Source organism: Gopherus evgoodei, chromosome 8, assembly GCF_007399415.2.
Source record: "Gopherus evgoodei ecotype Sinaloan lineage chromosome 8, rGopEvg1_v1.p, whole genome shotgun sequence".
Lineage (NCBI taxonomy): Eukaryota > Metazoa > Chordata > Testudines > Testudinidae > Gopherus > Gopherus evgoodei.
In genome coordinates, this window is record NC_044329.1 from 102,319,657 (window position 1) to 102,326,774 (window position 7,118).

The following is a 7,118-nucleotide window of genomic DNA, read 5'->3' on the forward strand; positions in this document are numbered from 1 at the left end:
CTGACCTTTTGCACTGCCTTCTTGTGCCTTTTGTACTATCTGATCTAAGGAATTAATTAGCCTTTTTACTCCCTCCAGACCATCCCAATCTAGCAGTTGGTTGCAGCTCCCATAGTCAGGTGTGCTGTGGGGCAACTAATTGGAGTTACAGTGATTAGAGCACTGGCTCAGCTGTGGTTGCTCAGCCCTCTGCCACAGAATTACGGGGTGACTGGTAAGTTATGGAGTCTTTTATTTCTTTGTTGAGTGATGTCCCTATGGGTGCTCCAGTTATAGATGTTAGGTGAGCATTAGCCTTTTACTTGGACAGGACTAAACTCTTCTGGAAACCACCACAGTTATTCCTCTCCACCACCAAAAGATCCAGAGGCACTTCTATATCCAAATAAACACTTCTCTAAGTGGGTACATTTATCTTACAAAGTCCACGATAGACAGTCTCCCTCCTGGCTGCACTCAGTATATCAACTGAGCAGACATTTGCTGGACATGCTGATTTGCATTCCTGAATGAGTGCCCCAGTCTCTGGAGTGGTGGATAAGCTCTGAGAATGTATGTAAAGGGGTTCCCTTCCAGTCAGCAAAACCTACCATGATGCTTATAACAGAGGTATCCACCAAAAGTTGGAAAGCCTATCTCAGTCAGGTTCAGACAACCGTAATGGTCACCTCACTATGTCACTCTCCACATAGATGTACTGGAGCTGTATGCTATTCATCAGAACTGCAAAACATTCATCTCCACCATCCAGGAACCAAGTGATCCAAGATCTCACAGATAACACTACTGCTATGTTTAGTCTGAACAAGCAGGGAGGGACCAGATCATCTTAGCTGGGCCAAGAATCAATCCATCCATGGAATGTGTGTAAGAAACAATGTCTACCTGTGAAGGAGTAAGAGATAATATTGCTCTGGCGTCAGAGGACTAGAGCTGGTCTGGCTGCCTGATTATCCCACTCACTACACCAGAGGAAAGAGGTGGAACTTAATTAGCAACCTTTATAAAAGAGGGTGACAGGAATGAGAAGGAGGGGGACTGTCACTGGAGTTACTGCTAAAAGGAATTTCTCCAGAAAACTAAATGAACAAGGAGAGATGGGGTGCCCTGGTGGGCTGATGCTCTGAGGCAAAAGCCAGAAAAATCTTGCTACAGGAATTATTGGTGTGAGACTGATTTGGGGAAGGAACTACTATGCATATACAGACTTTAAAATAAGAATATGTAAGGGGTGGGATTGTGTTTGTTAAGAAGGCTCAATTAAAGAACTAACCCAGCTGAAGGTAGCTTCAGAAAAGGATTACCCTAGAGAGTGAGCTGACCCAGCAGAATAAAGCTTATTCCATCAGGAGGAAGACACTATAAAATAGGCCCAATCTGTTACACACCCTAATAGTCTTCCATATTCCAGGGGTGAAAAACACTATCATAAACTCCCTTAGCAGGCACTTCATAGATCTCCACAAGTCAAGGACATTCTTCTCCAGATATTCCATCAGTGGGGGTACCCAGTAATAGACTTATTTATGGCCAAAGAAAAATGCAGGAAGTCTTGCTCCAAGACAAGCTGCAGCCCAGATTCCATCACAGATGCCTTCCCTCTATCCTGGTCAAATCTGTTGTATGCATCCACTCTAGTACCTCATCTAGAGAGAGCTCAAAAAATTGAAGAGACAAGACTAATCCTTGTGGCATCATCTTGGCCAAGACAATATTGGTACATGGACCTATGTCAACTTTCCAGCTGGTCACCCTAAGGATCTTCTGTCACAAAACCAGAGTAAATCTCTGCATTCTAACTTTCAGTCTCACCATATGGTGAATCTCTGGTTAGGTATACATGAGAAATTATGCTCAAGATGTTCTAGCCATCTTAATAAGCAACCGAAAGGATTCCACTAGAGCTGCTGATTAATCACATTCAGTGAAATGTATATATGCACAGTCACTCAAAAGAGAACAAAACATTACTTACATGTACAAGAGCTGGTGTATATATATACACACACAACACATCTTGAACATTATACAACCCTTCCACCTTTCTTACTACTTGAGACATTAATTAGATAGCAGTGTGAAGAAATAAAAAGGGAGGCTGTGGCAGAATACACTCCTATATTCACACCCTACACATTCTTGTACATACAAACAGAAGAATGGTCATACTGGGTCAGACCAAAGGTCCATCTAGCCCAGTATCCTGTCTACCAAAAGTGGCCAGTGCCAGGAGCCCCAGAGGGAGTGAACCTAACTGGTAATGATCAAGTGATCTCTCTCCTGCCATCCATCCCCACCCTCTGACAAACAGAGGCTAGGAACACCATTTCTTATCCATCCTGGCTAATAGCTATTAATGGACTTAGCCTCCATGAATTCATACAGTTCTCTTTTAAACACTGTTATAGTCCCAGCCTTCACAACCTCCTCAGGCAAGGAGATCCACAAGTTGACTGTGCGCTGTGTGAAGAACTTCCTTTTATTTGTTTTAAACCTGCCAATTTTCATTTGTTCTTGTATTATGGGAACAAGTAAATAACTTTCTCCACATCACTCATGATTTTATATACCTCTACCATATCCCCTCTTAGTCTCCTCCTTTCCAAGCTGAAAAGTCCTAACCTCTTTAATTTCTCATATGGGACCTGGTCCAAACCCCTTATCATTTTGTTGCCCTTCTCTGAACCTTTTCTAATGCCAGTATATCTTTTTTGAGATGAGACCACATCTGTACGCAGTATTCAAGATGTGGGTGTACCACTGATTTAATATAAGGGGAATAAGATACTCTCCATCTTATTCTCTATCCTCTTTTAAATGATTCCTAACATCCTGTTTGCTTTTTTGACCACCGCTGCAAACTGCATGGACATCTTCAGAGAACTATCCATGATGACTCTAAGATCTTTTTCCTGATTTGTTGTAGCTAAGTTAGTTGCCCCCCCCCCATCATATTGTATAGACTCAGACTTTAAGGTTAGAAGGGACCATTATGATCATCTAGTCTGACCTCCTGCACAATGCAGGCCATAAAATCTCACCCATCCACTTCTGTAACAAACCCCTAACCTATGTCTGAGTTATTAAAGTCCTCACATTGTGGTTCATGACACTCGCGTCTTCAAGAACACTACTCTGTTTAAATGGCTGCAGCAAGGGAATTACTTCCCAGACCAAAAAATGACAATTGGGGATGTTGAAATGCCTGTAGTTATCCTGGGAGACCCAGCCTACCCCTTGATGCCATGGCTCACGAAGCCATGCACAGGCAGCCTGGACAGTAGTCAGGAGCTGTTCAACTACAGGCTGAGCAAGTGCAGAATGGTGGTAGAATGTGCATTTGGCCGTTTAAAGGCGCACTGGCGCACATTACTGACTCGCTCAGACCTCAGCCAAACCAATGTCCCTATTGTTATTGCTGCTTGCTGTGTGCTCCACAATCTCTGTGAGAGTAAGGGGGAGACCTTTATGGTGGGGTGGGAGGCTGAGGCAAATCACCTGGCCGCTGATTACACACAGCCATACACCAGGGCGATTAGAAGAGCACACCAGAAAGCGGTGCACATTAGAGAAGCTTTGAAAACTAGTTTCATTGCTGGCCAGGGTACAATGTGACTGTTGTGTTTGTTTCTCCTTGATGACACCCCCCTTGATTGACTCATTCCCTGTAAGCCACCCACCCACCCACCCCTTCGATCACAGCTTGCTTTCTAAGGAAATAGTCACTCTCGTTTAAAAATCATGTATTCTTTATTACTTAATTATAAAAAGAAGGAGAGAACTGACAAGGTAGCCCGGGTGGGGTTTGGGAGGAGGATAGTAGGGAAGGAAAAGGCCACTAAAAAAATTTCATAATAATGAGAGTCTTTTGGTTGGGCTGTCCACTGGGGTGGAATGGGCGGATACGCGGAGCCTACCCCCACGAGTTCTTACTCGTCCAGTGGGTGAGGAGGCTAAGGAACATGGTGAGGGGGAAGGGTGGTTATATAGGGGCTGCAGCGGCACTCTGTGATCCTGCTGCCGTTCCTGAAGCTCCACCATATGCCGGAGCATGTCAGTTTGATCACGCAGGAGCCCCAGATTTGCATCCTGCCACCGCTGATCTTCCTGCCACCATCTCTCATCTCGAGCATCTCTCCTCTCATCTCGAGCATCTCTCCTGTCCTCACGTTGGTCCCTCCTGTCCTCACGGTCACTAGCATCTTTCCTGTACTTTGCTACCACATCCTTCCACTCATTCAGATGAGCTCTTTCATTGCGGGTCACTTCCATGATTTCCGAAAACATTTCTTCTTGCGTCTTTTTTTTCCGCCGCCTTATCTGAGATAGCCTTTGGGACAGAGTAGGGAGGCTTGAAAAATTTGCAGCTGCATGAAGGAGGGGAAAAAGGGAGAGAAATATTTAAAAAGATACATTTTAGAGAACAATGGTCATACTCTTTCACAGTGAACAACACTAATCACCTTACATAGCACATGTGTTTTCACTACAAGGTCGCATTTTGCATCTTAATATTGAGTGCCTGCGGCTTTGGTGTTACAGATCACAGATGCAGGTCCGGGCAGCAGAATTCGGCTTGCATGCGGCCATGGTAAGCCATTGTCTTTCGTCTTCTACAGCCTTCATCTATCCAGAGCCCTCCTTTCCCAAATAGCAAGCAAAGCCCATTGAGTGCTGCTTCTTTCCTGTTAACGTGCAGCAGCAGAAACCATCCCGTGGCTGGTATCATGGAAGATCACTGCTAAACACCCCCCTTCGCCCCCCCCCAACCGCATGGCTGGTAGCAGGGAAGATCCCTGCTAGCCAAACGCGGAAGAGATCAGCGCCAATCACCCCCCCCTGCCCCTCGCTTGGCTACCTGCAGGGAAGGACTTCTTTAAAGCCACAGGCAAACATCCCAGTAGGAATGGCCATCTCTGTCCCCTTACTTAAATTCCTGAATTTCAACCAGGGTACCATGAACGATATCACTCTCCTGAGGATAACACAGCGAGATAAAGAACGGATGTTGCTTGAATGCCAGCAATCACCGGGACCATACGCAGCTAGGCTTTGTCATGCAAAGATACCAGATTACTTGCTACATGCATGGCGTGGTCAAGTGTCCTACTATGGAGGACGGAATAAAGCAGTGCTGCCCAGAAACCTTCTGCAAAGGCTTTTGGAGTACCTCCAGGAGAGCTTCATGGAGATGTCCCTGGAAGATTTCCGCTCCATCCCCAGACATGTTAACAGATTTTTCCAGTAACTGTACTGGCTGCGAATGCATCCAAAGTCCTCAGGACAAATTAATCATTAACAACGCTTGCTTTTAAACCAGGTCTTATATTTACTAGGTACACTCACCAGAGGTCCCTTCCATGGCTTCATTGTCTGGGATAGTTGCTTTGGAGGGCTGGGAGAGTAATTCCATCAGGGTGAGAAAAATCTCCTGGCTGTTGGGGAGAACAGAGTGCTGTGTGCTCTCTACAAGCTCATGCTCCTCTTCCTCCTCATCTTCCCTGTCCGCCATGGCTGTGATTATGACCCCCACCTCGGAATCCACGGACAGGGGTGGGGTAGTGGTGACGGACCCCCTTAGAATTGCATGCAGCTCAGTGTAGAAGCGGCATGTTTTTGGCCCTGCCCCAGACTTTCCGTTTGCTTCTTTGGTTTTCTAGTAGGCTTGTCTGAGCTCCTTAACTTTCACTCTGCACTGCACTGAGTCCTTGGTGTGGCCTCTCTGAATCATGGCCTTGGAAATTTTTTCAAATGTTTTTTCATTTTGTTTTTTGGAACGGAGTTCTGTTAGCACGGAATCCTCTCCTCATACAGCAATCAGATCCAGTACCTCCCGTGCAGTCCATTCTGGAGCTCTTTTTCGATCCTCGGGAGACTGCATTGTTACCTGTGCTGATGAGCTCTGTGTGGTCACCTGTGCTAGTGAGCTCTCCACACTGGCCAAACAGGAAATGAAATTCAAAAGTTCACGGGGCTTTTCCTGTCTACCTGGCCAGTGAATCCGAGTTGAGATGGCTTTCCAAAGCGGTCACAATGGTGCACTGTGGGATAGCGCCCAGAGGCCAATATCGTCAAATTGCAGCCACATTAACCCTAATCCGACATAGCAATACTGATTTGAGCGCTACTCCCCTCGTCGGGGAAGAGTACAGAAATCGGTTTTAAGAGCCCTTTATATCGATATAAAGGGCTTCGTTGTGTGGACGGGTGCAACGTAAAATCGGTTTAACGCTGCTAAATTCAGTATAAATGCATAGTGTAGACCAGGTCTCAGGCATAGTGAGGAGTCCCAAGGAAGAAAGCACTACACCTGCTACTCTTCATACTAAGCATTTGTAGGATCTGAGTCCTCAAAAATTCAACAATACAACAGGTGATACAGATTTCTCCACTTAGCGTTAACTTCAGGAGCACATATGTAATTCCTGAGGGTACGCAGAGGTCTTCCAGGGGGTACATCAACTTATATAGATATTTGCCTAATTTTATAACAGGCTACGTAAAAGCACTAGCAAAGTCAGTACAAACTAAAATTTCATATAGAACAGTATAAACAAGTTATTGTCTATGTACTACATTTATATATACCTATGTACTATATTTATATTCCAATTATTTATTTTATAATTGTATGGTAAAAATGGGAAAGTAAGCAATTTTGCAGTAATAATGTGCTGTGACACTTGTATTTTTATGTCTGATTTTATAATCAAGTCGTTTTTAAGTGAGGTGAAACTTGAGGTATGCAAGACAAATCAGACTCTTGAAAGGGGTACAGTAGTCTGGAAAAGTTGAGAGCCACTGATTTTAATAATCAAAGGGCCTGATCTTGCACTTCACTCACTGGCATATGTAAAGTTACCCACATGTCAGGGTGGGCCCTCAAAAACTGAAGCCTGAAAAGGAAGCTGTTTGTTTGCTGGAGTGGGTTGGTTGTGACAAATATCCTAATTCGAAACATTTTTGAAAAAAAAAGTTTCAAAATTGGCAAAATGTCCCATTTTGACAGGTTTGTAATAAGTTTTGGTTTTTTATTCAAAATAACTTCATTTTGAAATGTTAGTTCATTTATACTAAAAGACCTGTTGAAATCAGAACAAAACATTTTCAAATGATTA